At 34.8% G+C, this 19,194-nt stretch overlaps 1 long non-coding RNA gene across 3 annotated transcripts in view; it reads left to right on the top strand.

The window, feature by feature from the left end:
- LOC102149829 (uncharacterized) overlaps positions 1–19,194 on the top strand; it is a 100,401-nt gene that overhangs the window by 73,858 nt on the left and 7,349 nt on the right. Inside the window, exons 3-4 of one of the 3 annotated variants that reach the window (XR_011427689.1) lie at positions 433–784; positions 5,753–8,059. The exons of 1 other annotated variant lie outside the window; for it this stretch is intronic. This is a non-coding gene — a long non-coding RNA (uncharacterized lncRNA). Of the gene's footprint in view, positions 1–432; positions 4,835–5,752; positions 8,060–19,194 lie in introns of those variants that run through there. One more of the 3 variants, XR_011427688.1, reaches the window with a different exon arrangement.

Here is a 19,194-nt window from a genome sequence, read left to right as displayed (position 1 = left end):
TGCTATATGCCTAGTCTTGGGTTATTGATAGATACTTATTTTGGTTTATTTATGACTTACAGTCCCCATAAAGCAGAGCTATTAATCTCTTTAATTTATAGTTTAAAAAAATGAGGTAATGAAGCAATAAGTTACCTAAAGTCATAGGGCTAAAAAAGAGGGCAAGAGGGACTGAAATCTAGTTCCCCTTCTATGTTACTAAAATGTTGGAAAATATAAACATACCATAATCAGTAAAGTGTCTTGTATTTCTTACAAGTAAAGAATAAAGTCCCATTGTATGTTTAGGATAATTTTTAAAAATATGGTAATAGAGCTATCGTGCATATCTTGAAAATTTATGTAACTGGAGACAGGAGTAAAAAAAAAAAGTCATCTGCAAACACTCAGTATTTCTCACAAAATTTGCATTGATTCTTCTTTATTTTCCAGAGCCATCCTTCCTCCTAGTCACAGCCATCTGGTTTCTTTCTACATCTTGCTATCTCAGTAAGGCTAAAGGAACAAACTGATCTGCCGGGAGCAAATCAATTTCTCATTATCCTTAATGTGTGAAGATGAGACTACTGACAGTGATCACAGTCTTCGTCTACTGATATGGCTGAAAACTCGTGTTTACATAACAGAAAATGTTTTCAGATAGAAGAGAAGGAATGAGAATACATGGCTGTGGGATGCTGTGTCTTAATATGGAAACTAATTCCTCTCAACAAACAAACTTAACATTTCTCTTTGTATAGGGCTAATATGCCTCTTTCTGAGAATGTGGAAGGATTCGGAAGAGGTATGTATTTATCAAATTCTTCAGAGTACTTGAAAGAATCTGTCCGACAGAATTTAGAGGTAGGAAAATGAAAGCAAGGACAGCAAGGTGTCCAAAGACAAAGAGAAGAGCCTCACTCATCGTTCATTTCTTCTTTCCTTCCTTCATTCAGTACCCACTATGCCAGGCACTGTTCAGATACTGTTGCAAGAGTGGTGAATAGGAATAAATAAATTCCTATTCCCATAGAATATACATTCTAGTGGAGGAAGGCATAATAAAAATTAATAGAAAAATGAAAAGACCCCAGTAGTAAGTACCATGTGGAGAGTTAAAATAGGGTTCCGTGATCAAATATGACCAGGCAACTACATTATTTTGGTGGCTAAGAGAAGCTTCTCTGAGAAGGTGACATTTAAGTAGAGGATGTCCTTACAGGAATAACCCAGCTAATGCACAAATTAGTTAAAAGAGCATTTCAGGCAGAGGAAAGAACCAGTGCAAAATCATGAACAAATTTTGGAGCTTGGAATGATGGAGAAGATAAGTGAAGGTGCTTATAGCTTGCAGATAGTGAGTAAATGAGATGAGAAAGTTAGAAATGTTGGCATGGACCAGATCTCATGGGCTCTGTAGACCAGAAAGATGTCTACGTTTTTATTCTGTGTGCCTAACAAACCTATTGGAGAGTTGTAAGTGGGAGAAGAAAGTGATCTGATTTACCCTAGGAGATATATGGAGGACTTGTTTTGGAATATAATATTGGATACGTTATTGGAATAATATATTGGAAGCAGGGATTTAAGCAAAAAGAACCTGTAGTAGTCTTTCATACTTACTGTCATATAGTGGGGCTGTATATGAATTTTTATGTAAAAGTTTGTAAAAAGTTATGGTGCTAAAGAAAAAGAAAAGTCGAAAAATCACAATTCTGGTCTATATCAACATTATTAAAAGAATTATAAAAACACTGATCAGTCCACCCAGATATATCCTGCTGTGCATTCCAATAGGTATTTAGGTTGTTCTCTGCATCAGATACGTGAATATTTGCTAAGCTGGTCTACAGTACTCATACTTTTATTATTATTGCTCTTGAAGTCTCTAATTCACTGTACTTCTTAGATGCATTATAAATTTCCATTTGTTCCTTTCCCTGAGGCTGTTAATGTTTTTAGTGATATAATTTGAAGAATGTCAACTTTATTTCTATTCCTTTCTCTGCAGTACACACTGTATAGCCTCAGGAAATTGTGCCCAGCTGTAAAAAGGTGTAGGCTATTACATTTTTGTAATTCTCACTGAGACTCTTCTATTTTACAAGAATGCCTACAGAGAAATGTCTTTGTTTAACGCACATGGATACCTGCAGTCTTCAAAAACATAACAAAACTGGAAACTGCAGCCAGAAAAAATTTTGGGGGTATTGTTAAAGTTATATAATAATTGTAAGAGATGAAATATATTTTAGGGCTTTTCTTTTACATTTATCCTTGACAATTAGCAAACATTATAATAATAAGCCAACATTTACTGAAGGTTCACGATGTACCAGATACTGATTTTATAATCATTATCTTAATTTTCCCAACACCACTCTTCTAAGCACTACTCTAATCCCTACGTGCCAGTCATGTGCTGGATGCTTTAGGATATCGAGTTACTATATGAAGTTGTTAACTTTCATGAACTCATACTCTGTGAAATGGATAGAAAATTACATTACAGTATGCAAATATTCTAATAGCTCTCCACAGCAAGCAACTGGATTTGAGTTTAGTGTGTTCCATTGCTAGATGTGAATGTATGGAAAAATTTGGAAAAACAGAACAAATCTGAGAGAAGTTAATATGCGTGAGACTTTTTGGATTTGGGCCGAGGGAGGACAGAAACAATTGTGCATAAATGCTTGTAGGAAAAATGCAACAGTACAGGGGGATGATGTAATGTGTGCTCACCACCCAGCCTTATGAGTTAGATGTGAGCCTTATGGAGAGGCATGGTATAGGCAGAAGGAAAAACCTCTGCATTAACAAGGGACTTGGGGAGACACAGGAACCAAGAAGGGAGGCTTTTGGGGTCAAATGATAAAGATAGCTGAACACAAAAAGGCTGTTAGTTGCTCCCAAGCTAAAGTTTGCTACTAAGAATTGGAGGAGACATCTCTTGAAGGACTCAATATGAGGCAGTGGAACTATCCCTGTTATACCTTTTTCCATCCTTTGTTAGAAAATTGGGGAAGTAAAGAAGGGAACACAATGATTCATACTTGACTTTATGGGGAAAGCAAGTTTTGTGGCTAGAAATGGTGGGAAATTTTCCCTTTTCTCCCTGTGGGAAGGGGCAAAAGAAAGGAAAGGGAAGGGATACTTTCCCCATCACAGTAGTTCTCCATCCTCTCCCAAGCCCGGTGAACACAGGGAGTTTCCAGTGAACCATTCATAGAGTCGGGGGATTTTTATGAAAAATCTACAGGTCCACTCTGGAACAGAGGGTGTATATAGGAGTGACAACTAATCCAAGCAGAGGATGGAGGTGAAAGAAGAAAAGTTGGTAATATTTAACTGGAGAATGTGATGTCTAAGCTGTCTTTAAACATGAGAAAATATCCAGGTGATGAAAGTAGAGGGCTTTTCTAGCAGTGAGAACAACTTGAGTAAAGCAGCAGAATTATCAGGGAGTTACTTTCCAAGAACTTATCATAATTCAGAACAGAAAAGAGGAGGATGAGTGACAAATTAGAGGCTGGCGAATGGAGAGCATTCACATCATGGCAGACCTGATGTGCTAGGCCAAAGATTTTGAATTTTATCATATAGAAAAGAGTCACTACAGACTTACTCCTTTGTGATTATTTCGGCAGAAGTTTTGAGAGTAGCTTGGAGTAGGAACTAGTAACCTGGGATCCAAAAACTGCTTCGAGGATTAAGGATGGTATTCATGGATATACGATTATTTTAAAATTGCAGGCAAAATGTCCGTGTAAGTGTGTGTGTACATTTTTATAGTAAAGTGTTCTTCACTCTCATCAGAGAAAGAGTTGTATGTTTCCAGTAAAGGTCAAGACCTACTGAGTTAAGGGAAATACATTGGGAGTCAAAGAGACTATTTAGGTGGCTATTACTCTACTAGAGGAAATAAACGATCAGGGCCTAAATTAAATAAGGGCCTAAATTAAACACATTTTGGAGAAGAGAGACTGGGGAGGAAGCAGATAAGGATATCAGTTTGACATGCTGAATTTGAGATTCCTGTGAGATCTGCAATTGGAATAAGCAATAAGTACTTGGATATATCCCTCTGGTGTCTTTTACAGAGAGCTGAATTGGGAAAATATGTTTGGATTCAGGAGAATGAATACACACTGCAATTGAATCCATGAAGTTGGGAATGCAAAACATAAGTGGTGTCAATTATCTGATATTTTATCCTGAGGTGCTTTGTTAACCAAATATATTGTTTGCTTTTGCTTCTTCCTTGACTGTTGGTCATATTCCACAGCTGCATTCTCTCCCTTCCTTTTCTTCTCTGCCTTGAAGATTCTGACTTTTGTTTTAGGTCTCAACTTAAACTTCTATCCTTTGTTGATGTTCCTTTCTCGCAAAGTAGATGAAGCCTAAAGAAAGTGAATTTTATTTTCTAGACTGCTTTGGGATTTATTTCTTAACTTCTTACTTTGACAGTGGCTTTAAGGTTCTCACTTGCTTTTACAGTTGACATGTGAAACTGAGCATGAACTTCTCTAAATACCTGTTCTTTAGAGGCGTGGGAGAGAGTATAGCTTCCCCAGAGAGCTAATCTGCAGAAAATTGTTTGCCACGTTTTTGAACATCTGTGAATATTTTGTGAGCATACATAATACAGATCCTTTATTTATTATTTTTGTTCATGATTGCACTCTGAGAACATTAAACTCTTACTAAGGATAAATTTAAACAAAGAGCGTGAAGAAAGCAAGCATATACATGTTTCCTTAGAATACTGAAACAAAAAGTTCCAAGAGAAAATAAATACAGATAACTTAGCAATTTGACAGTAATGACTTGGGAAAATATTTCAAAAATATAAAAATATATATAAACCTGATTTTTACCATCCTTTCATCTCTTGGTGGCAAAACTGGGTAGTTTTAAAACTGTTTGGCTGGGGCAATGACTTGAAGCATCAATCTTTAGATCCTGCTTTCCTCCCTTGAAACCATTTCCCACGCAGATCACATATAACAAAGACACTAGATAACCAATGACAAAGCTGATTAGAGATCTACCTAAGGGTGAGCAAACGACTTAGAAGATCTAGAATGTCTCTTTCCACCCCCAAGCCATTAGAAAAAAATCACTTAGCCTTTTCTTCCTATTTCTTATATTTCTTATTTGTCCTTTTCTTTATATTTTTTATATTTATATAGATGAGGGAGGTTCAGTATGTTTTCCTGTGAAGGGGAGTCCCCAGTATAATTTATAATAAAGAAAGGTGGTATTTTCACCTTTATTTTCAATCATGCTGAGTGGAAGAACTGATAAATACATTTTAAATTGTGAAGTATTGGGAATAGAAGAAGAGCTATGGTAACATAGCATAGGGAATCAGAAAAGAATATGGGTTATCTTCCTGTTTTATTTGATATTTGGAATTTTTAGTTTCTTCTGACTTTAGAGAAGATGATGAATGGTACATGGGATGTGGATTGATTCACCAGCTCCCCAAAAGGCTACACAATAGGACAGTTAACTCCTCCCATAGAGGCTTTGAAGTGGATTGCTGACTAAGGATAGGAAGAATGAATGTGTTATCTCCAAATTCAGGAAGCATTGGAGAGTGCGTCTTATAGACTATGCACAACTATAAAGCCAGGAGTTACACACTACCAGAAGCAAACTGTAGACTGGGTAAGACCATGAGCAATGGTGAAAAAACAAACACAAACCAGCATGTAACCTCATGTTGCTTACCTGCAACCTATTTAAGTAGACTTTTCTTTCTTCCTAGTTGCTGACACCGTGAAGTGAAGAACAAATGTAAACCTTTTCCTGCGATCCCCTGAGGTTAGGTGGTAACAGCAAGGAGGGGGAACTCAGAAATAATTATTTTTTAAATTGAGATGTAATTGACATATAGCATTATAGTTTCAGATGTACAGATGTACAGTTTCAGATGTACAACATAATGATTCAATATTTGTATTTATTGCAAAATGATCACCACAGTAAGTCTAGTTAACATCCGTCACCATACAAAGCTACAAAATTTATTTTCTTGTGATGAGAACTTTTTCTTTTTTTTCTTTTGAGGAAGATTAACCCTGAGCTAACTATTGCTAGTCCTCCTCTTTTTAGCTGAGGAAGCCTGGCCCTGAGCTAACATCATGCCCATCTTCCTCTACTTGCTCTATTACTATTGCCCCAGGTAGCTAAAATGTTAAACAATTGTTACTAACTTTTTGCAACAAATTCCCCATGCAAAAGGCTGTTCACATTGGGCAAACTCTGAATCAGGTCAAAGAAAGACAAATTTTTTGAGAGGGATTTTCCAGGGAACTACCTGACAGGTAAAGTAATGACAGTTATTTGGGAATAGGATTTGGGAGGAGCTCCAACTCCAGCCATCCTCTAGTGCTTTCCAGACTACTGGTTTGAATATAATTAGAAGGCTGTTGGTTTTCAAGGATACCATGGAGCTGGAGAGGGGAGAATGGGAATTAGGCAAATTAAAATGCCATAATACTATTCTTACTCAGATTCAGCTTTTTTTTTTTCTTGGACAAATGCTGTTTAGATTGTTCCACTCCTCTGGTTAATTTCCAGAGTTCTGAAAAAGCTTATTTTGACAATTTTTTTTCTGGTATTTTCATTGATTTTTATGCAGGAGACAAGTTTTTAGGTTCCTTATTCTGCCATTCTTGCTGATATCACTACTGAGAATTGTAACTTTTTATCAGGATAATGATAAGTACACCTAAAATTTTTATTACCATGGAAAAAGGGAAAAATGGTTATTATAGAACAAATAGCAGTCGATGCTATAGTAACCCTTCAAAATGTCTGTCAATTTTTCCCAAATGAACAAATGTCAAATTAGGAGGAGCTCAACTGAGTTTATCAGATTGAGATGAAACATGTCTGTTCTAGGCAGATTGTAGATTGTTAGTCAAGAGGAGTTCCAAATGCAAGTTTAAAGTTTGTATATAATTTATGACCACATAGTCATATTCCTAATAGCTGTATGAATGCTTTTCTTGAATCTACATCGAGATAAAAGTTTTTAAATATAAATTATGTCTTGGTGTGACCAGCCAGGCAATAATTAGACAGGATAGGATTTTAGAATACTGAGAAGTTAAAGGCAAGCCACAATATATGAATATTTAGTGCATCAATTTCCTACGTTATGGGAAAAAGAAACAAAATTTGAAAGATGGAATAGGAAAAGACCAGGGGTAAAGTATCTTGTTCCTATGGATATTGTCTAGTGACTCTTTTCTATCTGAAACTATAAGGACAGAATAAGGAGCCCTTTCTCAGACCAGAGAAGTTACTTGGTTCCAAGGTTGACAAACTATCAGAGGAATCACTGAGATCTGAGATCAAGAGAACTGAAGAGAGACAACAAATATGGCCTGTGAGGACCGACCAGGAAGTCAGACTTGTCAGCTTACCGAAGTTAGTTAAGAGAGGCGAGCATGATATGAGTAGAATTATCAGATCCGTGTCCAGAGGTCAGAAGTGTGTTTCCCAATAGCAACAGCCTGCAAATATTCATGTACCCACTAAAATAATTTTGATCAATTATGTATTTCCTACAGATTTTCAAGTTAATATCAGAAATTATAAGTTTAAGTAGTTGCAAAAGATATAATTTCCATCAAATTAGAAATATTATTATTTAAAAAATAATCCTTTTGCATAACTCTTTTCACCACATGCAATGAAATCTAAATAGCGTAGTAATTTGAAATAAACCATCATCCGTTTTGAAGTATATGAAGTTTTTATTTAGCAGTTGACAATTTTTAATTGTTCATTTTCTGTTGAAACCCTTATTTCTGCTTCCCTTATATCAGACTGCTATTCGATGTAATGTAAGTTGATGCTGGAAAGTCTTTTATTGATCACTTGTCATATAGCTACACAACAAAAATATGTATATATATCAAAATGACATCTAAATTTCTCTGCAATCATAAGGCTCTAAGTTAACATTTTCCTTCTGAATTGATACAAGTAGTAAACAATTGGTGGAAATGATAGAAATATTTTAAAAATTTTAATAAATATGTATGTTTTTCAATGAGATAAATGAGGTTTTCTTGCCTATTCATTTACATGTTCATGGATGAATATTATTAATCTCTAGAATAAGATAATAGTAACAGGAGTTTATTTATATTCTTTGTTGTTATAAATATAAGTATCAGGGAAGTTTATTTATTAAATAAGCAGATGGGTATGGAGGGCAAAATTTGTCATAGCCACATCAGCCAATTCCTTGAACTTTTGAATTAAAAGCCAAAAAACCTATGGTGATCTATCATCAAATGTACTTTTATGATTTATTATCTGATAACTTAATTAGTTGATTTTTACTTTTGTAGAAAGTAAATATTTGAAACCATTTGCTTGCCAAATGATTCTATTTCTTAAATATTAGTCATTCACTTTTTAATTTATTGAAACAATAATGAAATAAACTAGCAAGATATCATATCACTACTGATCTATCATGTTTTTACATAAATCCACCTACTTTAATCCAATGTTCTGAGAAAGAGTGAAAAGTAAAATATTGATGTTTTCAATACATCCTTGTCATTAAAATATTTAATTTCTTATCCTATGCTTTAAATATATTTCTAATAAAACCTCAGAGCTATGGACATACTTCATTTGACTTACAGAAACTATCTAATATACAATCTTAGGAGGTAAAACATAATTATTTTCTCATGTAAAAAGTTAATTGTATTTATCATCACAAATAAACATGTTTATACCATTTCCATAAATATTACAAAATCACTGAAAATCAGATTATGGCAAGTCTTTTGTAAGAGAGATTACCAAAAGCAGTCAGGATTAAAATTTCATAAATCTAGTATTATCTATTACCCATTTTGTAAGTTATAAAAAGATAAATTCATATGGTTTTTTCTCCTTATTTATTTTTTAAATAACACTATATAATATGTTTCTAAAATTGTTAGTTATTACTAAAGAAAATGGCATGATAAAAGGCACGGTATTACTGTAGTAAGTGTGTGTGTGTTTGTGTGCATGTGTATATCAAACCATGTTTTTCTGCATTTGGAAATAATGGAAAAAGTTATTATGTATCAAAATTAGTAATAACTATAATACTTTTATCAAACGATAACATTTCTCTACATGTTTAATGAAATGTACATGTCTATCTATTCATACACATAAACACATAATATACATATATGCAAATAAATATATTGTTGCTAAAACAACAAATGAAGCTACAATGTAAGTTTACTTTTGTTATAAATTTGTAGAAAATATTAAATGTTTTATAAGAAATAAGATTAGACTTCAAATAAATACTTGATAATATGATTTCTTAAAAATAGGTTTTAACTGTCTTGTTGAATATTACACATCGAATATGAAGAGTAATTGAAAATAATTGCTTATATTTAAATAGGTTTTTAAAAAAAAGTTTTAATGATCAGCGATTTTACCCATGCTCTCTGTTCCACACTCATGGGACTATCTTTTCCTTCAATAATGATACACACTTTGATCAGGCAGTTGAATAGGTATGTCATTAAATCAGTACTGTCATTTGGCATTGTTCCCATTCCCATCCTCCTCTCTATCCGAATTCATATTATCCCAACAATAGTAAAAATAGGCTCTTTCTAGTGATATGCTTTCATCTTTACCAGAACATGTTTAAGAGTAATCTTTTCTTTTTATGGTTCACATTCAATCTCTTCAATATGACTCATCTTAATTCTCAGTGACCTCAAAAAACAATTGAGGATGTATTAAAGACAAAAATACTAGAAATCAATTCCTTGAACTCCTCTCCTCCAGTTACTGTGCCGTCCATCACACTGTTTCACCATTCACTCCCGTAGCCGTATTCTTGCATAGACCTTGTCTTTACCAGTAACTGCAACTGCTTCATAATCTCAGTTTCATTCATACCATTCTCTGACAAGCTCCTACCTTTTTTTTCTGGCATATTTCCCCGTACTCTCTCAAGTTTTGCAGCCCTTCAAGTCCAAAAGAGCTATTTATTGATCTTATTTTCTTTTCACTCTCTCTTGCCTTTTTGGTATCTTCTTTGCCTTCCAGTTCAACTTAAATCCCACAGCCAATCATTATAATCATTCCATTGCATTTACGCTCAATTCTGTTGTTTTTCTCTCCCTTCATTGGACTTGCTTGTCAAAACCACAACCTTAATTAAAAGCAAATGTCTGCTTATTTTCCATCTGCATCCATGCAACTGAATGTGACTGAAGAAACCACACAACTACAATGACCATTCTTAGTTCAAACTCATCGCTATAGACCTCTAATGGTTTCTTTTAAGTCCCAGCCAATTACTCCATATTCCCTGTTCCATTGATTCTCCATTTTTCCTAGAGAACTATTTTACAACCACTTCTCAGCTGTCATTTACAACACCTCCTCTTCAGTTTCTCACTCTCAGCTGATGATCTTGCTTCCTAATTTACTCAGAAAATATAAGCAACTGGAAGAGAACACCCACCTATTAGCATTTGCACATACACTCTCTACCTTCCTGCCTACTAAACTATAGTTAAAAATATTCATGGTCCTATTTAAAATCAATCCTCACATTGTGCACTGAGCTCGATCCCCCTATTGCATGCAAGGACATCAGTCCATCAATTCTCCCCTCATTCTCCTAGTATTAACTCTCTAGTGTTGGATGAGTCGCACTGGTATAAAACATGTTGTTATCCCTCCATGTTAAAAATAACCTTCTCTTGACCTCACTTCTCATGCCAGCTTTTGCCTCATAAGCTATAGCCACACAAAGTTTTCTGTTCTTCAAACATAACAAGCCAATCTTGAACTTAGGGCTTTTGCCCTAACTGTTTTCTCTGACTTGAGTTCCTTTTTCCTACATTTTAGAATTTTTGGCTCTTTCTTATCATTTAGATATACGCTCATTTTAAAGTTTATATCAGTGGAGAGGCCAGTCATAACTTTCCAAGTTAAAGCAAACTCTGTTAATCTGTCATAAAAGCCTGTTTCTTCATCTCTTTTTGTTTAGGACACTTTTCACTATCTCATATGTTGCTTGTATATTCATGTGTTGGTCTGTCTTTTCTCTCTACAACATAACCTCCACTAGGATAGATGTAATATTGTCTGTTCTCTACTATGTGTCTAAGATAACATTACTCAGTTTTTCAAGATTGCACTCTATATACAGCCTTTTGAGGTATTTTTTCTTGGTCATCCCCACCCTGTGAAATTTTAATACAATGATGTGTTATGGCCCTTTGCAGATTTATAAACCATATAATATTTAAGTTTTTTTGCCCCTCCCCCCCCCCCCCCGACAGGGCAAAATTTTGCCTCCTTGGGGGCAATATAATCCTTCTTGAGAATGTGTGGTCTAGAAGAATGTGTGACATGTGCTTGGTGTATGTATTATAAATATAATCCATTTTAATTATTTTTTAAGTCATTCCCTTGAGAGAAGAAAACCCTCATTTCAAAAGCAAATATATAGCAAATATATATTAAAAAATTACTGCACAATTATAATGTGTAAAGTACCAGAGAGTGGGGGCAGGGATGCAACTAGCAATGCAGAAGTTTTGTGAGAGAGATTAGTGCACAAGCAACTGAGTATGATACAGGATAGGATGAAGTTAGTGCACAATAGAGGCTTAAATATAGTTCTGAGAGACCGAGAGGAAGAAGTGATTGACTCAGAAAGATAAATACCTAACGGAGGGAAGGGTAGATGAGTAGGATTTCAATAGACAAGATAATAGACTTTTCCTGGACAAGAAAGAGTCTTGAGGTCCACAGACTCTGATTTGAGAAACTCTGCACCAGCAAATGATCCTGGTAGAGAGAACGGAGGACCTTGTGATGGCAAGGCTCTTCTTTTGAATGTTATTCTGTTGGCACAAGTGGGTCTTTGAAAGTTAAACTACACAGAGATTCAAAAAATATAAGAAGAAATTAGCACTCTAGTTTTTGTAGCCTCTTTTAGAAGGAGAAAATCTGTTGCTATTTAGCATTTCCTGTTTAGGCTTCTAAATTGCCACCAGATTAATGTACCTAAAATGCGCATTCAACCATGGCAGTTCTCTGTTTAAAAGGATTCAGTGACTTCACAGCACCTGCCAGGTAAAGTAGCAGTTCCTGAGTGGAGAAGCAGTTCTTGCTCTTGATAATCAGGCCCTTTGTTCCCTGTTGAATCTTACCTCTTATCATTCCCTGCCTCAAACTCCATTCACCAGGAAAGACTAATTTCTCATAGCTTGCAACATTCGGGCATACTAATTTCTACCTAATTTTCTGAGTATGACAACTCTGGAAAGTTCTATTTAATATAAAAAATCAGTATTCCCTTCAGGTCAAACCTTCAATACAGTCTTTCTCACATAGTAACTTTGGTGGCCAGAGGGCCGCTTAGAACTGTATCAGAGAGCTGGGGTACGGGCTGATGCCTGCTCTCTGATTCAGACTGGAATAGATTTAAAAGGCTTTAAATTTTTCTTTCATATATCACTAAGATTTAATTTTTTCTTTGAAAATATATAAAGTATGACTCTTTTTGTAGGAGACTGGTCACTTTCTTAACATTGTTTTGAATTGTGAAGTATACCAGACTTGTAGAAGAGTAAACAGAACTTGAACACTTTAAAGAACCACTGGAACACTACTGAAAACACCACCAAGCTTGATAAGTAACGTCATACTAGTACTTTTGAGCACCCTGAGTCTCTCTCCTTGACCAATCTTGAATTTTGTAATATGTCTCTTCATTTTCTTTAAAATTTTAGTTGCAGTGTATGAACATGTAAATATATAGTCTTTAGTTTTGTTGGATTTTGAAATTTATATAAATGCAGTCATGTAATAAGCAACCTTTTATGTTGGCTTCCTCTTGCCCAATATTATGTTTGTGAGGTTCATCCACGCTCTTCTATTAACTGTGTTCATTCATTCTCATTGCTCTGTAGTATTTCATTGTGTGAATATGCCAGAATTTATTTATGCATACTACTGTTGATAGATTTTGGGGCTGTTTCTAGTTTTTGGCTATGACATATACTGCTGTAATGAATATTTGTATATGTCCTTGTAGGGGAATGGAAATACATGTTTTTTCTTGATACTTATTTTGGAACGGAATTTTCTGGATCATAAGGCATGCACATTAGTAGGGACTTTCAAACAGTTTTCCAAAGCTGTTGAATTAATGTACACTCCCACAAGGCAGTGTGTGAGAATTCCAGTACTCCACATCCTCAGAATTATGCACTATTATCTGTGCTTTTCATTGCCATCATTCTGGTCAGTGTAGTTATATCATATTGTGGTTTTGATTGAATTTCACTCGACTAAAAAATGTTGCAGAACTATTCATGTTTGTAGCCCATTTGGATATGCTCTTTTGTGAAGTTCCAGTTCAAGTCTTTTGCCAATTTTTTCATACTGATTGTATGCCTTACTCTTTTTATTTTACTGTATGCTTGTTTTTATTTTTATTTATTTGTTCTGCTGTTCTTTATATCATTTCCTTGTTTTTATTTTCTTTGAGTTGTATTTGTTATGCTCTTACCGTGCTTCTTGAAATGGAAGCTTATATCATTGATTTTCAATATTTCTTCTGTATAATATATCCATTTAAGTACTTCTTTAGGCACATTCTGCAATATTTCTCATGCTATATTTTTATTATCATTCAATTAAAATATTTTCCTAAGGGGCCGGCTCCGTGGCCGAGTGGTTAAGTTCGTGCGCTCTGATGCAGCGGCCCAGGGTTCGGATCCTGGGTGCAGACGTGGCACCGCTCGTCAGGCCACGTTGAGGCAGCGTCCCACATCCCACAACTAAAAGGACCTGCAACTAAGATATACAACTATGTACGGGGGCGGGGAGTTGGTTGGGAAATAAAGCAGAAAAAAAAAAGATTGGCAACAGTTGTTAGCCCAGGTGCCAATCCTTAAAAAAAAAACAAAAAAAAGGAAGATTGGCAACAGTTGTTAGCCTAGGTGCCAATCTTAAAAAAAAAGAAAAAAAATATTTTCTTAAGTCTTCTGAGATTATTCTTTTGACCCATTAATTATTTAGAAGTATGATATTTAACTTACAAGTATTTAACTTAAAATATTGTGGTTGTCTTTCTATTCTTTATTTCTATAGTCATTCCATTGTAGTCAGAGATTTGAATTATTTGAAATGTGTTGTCTTGCTTATTGCTCATGCTGTGGTCTATTTTGGCCTATGTCTCATGTACACTTGAAAATATATACGTGATACTGTTGCTTCTTTGAAGGTAAAGTGTCTTTTCTCTGGTTGTAAATAGAATTTTCTCTTTATCTTTGGTGTTAAGTGGTTAGCTATGATCCCCCTCATTGTTGTGTTCTTTTGGTTCACTGAGATTTCTGAACCTATTCATTGGCATCTTTAATCAACTTTGGAAAGTTATTGCCCATTATGTACTCAATATTGCTCCTGCACCATTCTGTCTTGCCTTTCCCTCTGGGATTTCAGTTACACATATATTAGACTTTTTGACTAACTCTCACAAGTCTCTTAGGCTCTACTCTCTTATAATTTCTATTTTTCTCTATTTTTTCGTTTTTACATTTTCTATTAACTGGAATCCAGTTTCACTTATTCTGTTTCGTGCTGTATCCAATCTGCTGCTTTTAATTTCAAGTATTGTTTATAGTTTCAGATTGTGAATTTCATACTGTTTTAGGCATTTTTATTTTCTGTTTATTCTCATTTTTTTCATTAATTTTATCCACCTCTTCTATTTACTTTAGCATATTAATCATAGTTATTTTAAATTTTCTATTCTTCTAACACAACATTTGATATTTTGTGGGTTTGCTTCTGTTTTCTTTTTCCTGTCCCTTCCCCTGTCTTGTGATTTCTTTTTTTTTAACTCTATACCACCCATATTGCTTAAGGAATTATAGAGACAGCAACTACTGTTATTTTTCCTACAGATAGTTCACACTTTCCTCTGTTGGGCAGATGTGATAATATTGTGATTACATCAGTACCATTATAATTGAGCGGAGTCAGGGCTAGGTGGCAGCTTTAGTTATACTCAGATGACACCTGTCTGAATTTGCCTCAGATCCCTCTCTCTAGCAAGATTTTGTCTCCTAAGACCTACAAGATTGTGAGAAATTTTATTCTGCTTTTCCTGCATGGCTCCAGCTTGGGCATGACCAACATGGGCTTCACAGAAAATACACTTGCTCCTGCCTCTTCCATCCTGAAAGTTGTGACCATTGGATATTTTAAGTTAGTTCTTAAGCCACTTACACATGTGGATTTAAAATGTGACAAATATCTTAAGGAAGAAAACTCTCATGAATTTGTTGCAATTCCCATTGGTGTGTGACTTTATCTCAGTAGCATTTTCAGACTATGTTGCCAGCAGACTTACTTTTTAGGCTATAATACTTGTAATATTTCATGCTGTTATGGAGATCTGTGGCATGTGAAAAAAGTATTGAATCTCCAGAAATACCTAGGGGACAGTTACAGCACAGATGCCTAGAATCCTGCAGAAAGGTCATGCTTCAGGACACCGGGAGATTTGTTCCTACCTGTTAGGCTCACACTCCCAGTCTCCTGTGCCACCTCAGACTCAGCAAATGTCCTAGTTGGTAAAATGGGCAATATATTTAAGCATCCTCTAGATTTCAGCCCAAATGGCCATCAAAATCTCACCTGCTTTCTCTTCTTTTTAAAGCATTTCTGTGTCTATAAAAAACTTGATCCTCAGCTCATGCCCAGGCATAGCACATTTGGACAGGAAATAAAAGAGCCAGCAGTTATCAGCTCTTGTGGGGAAGTATTTTCCCAGTTTGGTATGTGAGGTCATCTAGTGCCTTTTGATTTCATAAAGTCTATGATGACTTTAAAATATTATTTCCAAATTTATACAAGTTTGTTGCTGCTAATGGGAAGGCTGCCACTATCTAATGCCTTCCACCAAGAAAGTGAAATTCTAGACCATTTTTAAACTTTTTTGTTTAAAATAATTTTAGACTTACAAATAGCTGAAAATAGTATGCATATTTCCCCCACCATTCACCCAGATTTCTATAATGGTAACATCTTACATAGCCACAATAAAATCATCTAACCCAGGGAATTAATATCAATACGATATTGTTAACTACTCAGTAGATCTCCAAACTTTGCCAAGTGTCCTATTAACACATTTTCTAGCCCAGTATCCAGAACTTGAACTTTCATTTAGTTGTCAAACCTCCTTATCCTCCTCAAGTCTGGGACAATTCTTTACTGTTTCTCTCGCTTTCATGGCCTTTATATTTTTGAGGAATACTAGCCATCTATTTTGTAGAATGCTCTTCAATTTGTCATTGTGTTTTCTCATGATTAGATTGAGGTAACACATTTTTTGGCAAGAAAACTACAAGTGTGATGTTGTACCCTTTTTAGAACATCATACCAAGAAGTACATAATTATAAAATAAAGGTTTTATTTTTAGTTATGTTTATCAAAGTATAATTCACATAAAGTAAAATTCACCCTCTTTAGGGTAAAATTCTATCATTTTTGACAAATGTATGCAGTTAGGCAACCAACACCACTATCCAGCTATAGAACAGTTTTCTCATCTCTCATAAATTCTGTGTCCCTTTATTGTCAAATGCTCTCCCTCACCCACTAAAATCTAGCATCTGATGATATGTCTTCTGTCTCTCTGTCTTGCCTTTTCTAGAATGTAATATAAATGGAATCCCACAGTGTGTAGCCCTTTGGGTCTGTTTCTTTAATGTAGCATATTGTATTTTAGATTCATTCATGTTGTGTGAATTACTAGTTTATTTCCTTTTATTGCTGAACACTATTTCATTATGTAGCTGTATCACAATTTGTTTATTCATTGACTGGTTTTTGACTAGTTGCAAACCTTTGGGTTGTTTCCGGTTTTGGTGATTATAAATAAAACTGCTATCAACCTTTGCATATATCAGATTTAACTTTAAAATATAAATATTTCATATTTTTCTTATTTTGAACTATTCTATTTCAGTTATTTGTAGTTCCAATAAAGTACATTTTCTCTAGCAGTTTTAGGAAGCTAATTAGTGAATGCATGATAGATGATCTCTCTCTTCCACAGATCTGTGTAGTCATGCAAGTGAAACCAACTTCAGATCATAGTCAATCGTATCTATAACTTGTAACAAAGTGCCCATTTAATAATTTCACTAGGATGCAAGATATGAAATGCAAATTTTTGGTGCTTCAATATGTGTAACAATGTTTCTCTCAGGGACTCCATTGAATAATCTGGGAACAACTGTCAGAGAAAGAAAAGTGAAAAACAAGACTAAAGTTGATGAACTGAAAATCAGCAATTTAAAGAGCTATTTATTTGTTCACTGGATCTAGACTGATATCCAGAAGGTGACATTTAAATTGCTTTGTGACTATTCTAGTTAAGCAGAGTGTATATCTACTGTTTTATAAAGTGGATAAGTACTTCATCCTAAATTAAGGAAAATGCATTCTTTGTGTAATTTGCATTTATAAAACATTTAAGTGAAGAATAAGAACTAGAGTTATAAATGAGAAACAGCAATATGCATTGTATCAAATCTGTGAAATAGACATTGTGTTTTAAATATATGAGACTTTTGATAAAATTGAATAAAAACCATCAGAGGAGTGGCAGAATACTTATACCTTTGATACTCAAGATTTGTACTTGGAGTCTTGTCACCATTAATGCTGTTTTCTAATTTTAAACAGCAGTTTACATTTTTCTAAATATAAGCCAGTATTTATGATGAATTATCAAGGCTATTCTTTTCAAAATATTGATGCTTATCAAATAAAATTGTATTTCTTTTTGTTTATTAAAAACAATAAAAGCCTCTGACTTCATAGATTCTTTTTTTTTTTTTTTTGCTGAGGAATATTCACCTTGAGCTAACATCTGCTGCCAATCTTCCTCTATTTTGTATTTTGTATGTGTGTCACCGCCACAGCATCACAGCATGGCCACTGACAAGTGGTGTAGATCTGCCCCTGGGAACTGAACCCAGGCCGCTGAAGCAGAGCATGGCAAGCTTATCCACTGGGCCACTGGGCCAGCCTCCTGACTTCATAGATTCTTCACAGCTCATCTACCTCCTGTACATTTCAGTCACCCTCCTATTTGGTTAAAATGACATATTTATTACCATTTGAAGGTGTTTCACATATAGTTTATCAATCTCTGACCAAAAAACTTTCTGATTTTCCACTTTCCAACTCTTTCTTTACCAATGAATCTTCTCTTGAGGTCTTCTTATTTCACAGGTTGGCTTTATAGTGCTCTCTACCTAGCTAGCATTTTTTGAAATTTCAATTGTTTTCTCAGTGTTGCTTATGATACAATCAGAATTAGTAGACAATGATTATAGTTCAGTTTGATGTTTGCTAAAATCTCATATTCCTTATTCTCTTGATATTATACTTCACTGTGCTTGGATTACCTGTCATCTGCTTTGCCTGCTTGTGCTTTCTTAGATATCAACCCAGTCTTGAAGTCAGGAGTACCATGCCCGTGAGACTTATTCCATGCTGCCAAACCTAAAGTAAACTCTTAATGCACTTCAATAATCCTTAAATCAAATGTTATTATTCATCCTTTTCTTTACTGCAATTATTCCAAATCTCTCCCACTGTTCTCAAACCTTCCATTCCATCCTTAATGTCTTTTTCTCTCAATATGTGACTCCATGTACCGATAATAAGAACTTTTTCAACTTCCCTTTAATGAACTTTCCATATTTTAACCCTTCTTTTCTTCCTTTATTTCTATCCTTGAGGAAGAAGTTTCCTTCTCTGGCAAGGCTAACTCTCTTCTTGTTTTAGTTTTTGCCTCATCCTCTTCCATTCTATTTCCCTTGGGATCTTGCTCCATCAATATTCTATACCTGTACCTCACATCTTTATGTTATCAATTTCTTCTCTGATATTTCATTTATTCCTGATTATGTAATATTCGGATTCATCAACAGTCAATACCTTCATTATCACAAGAACACATAAGATTTAGCAAAAATTTAGGACTATCGTAGACATACAGCTTGTTAGGCAAGGTAGAAGAAAATGAGTATTTGCAGTCAGACAGATCTGAATGTGATTGTACACTCTGACTCTGACTTCCTAACTACACTGTCAAGTTGCTT

The sequence above is a fragment of the Equus caballus genome, chromosome 17 (genome assembly GCF_041296265.1).
Source record: "Equus caballus isolate H_3958 breed thoroughbred chromosome 17, TB-T2T, whole genome shotgun sequence".
In the NCBI taxonomy this organism is placed as follows: Eukaryota; Metazoa; Chordata; class Mammalia; order Perissodactyla; family Equidae; genus Equus; species Equus caballus.
The sequence above is the reverse complement of the archived record's forward strand: the minus strand, read 5'-3'. Positions and strand labels throughout refer to the sequence as shown.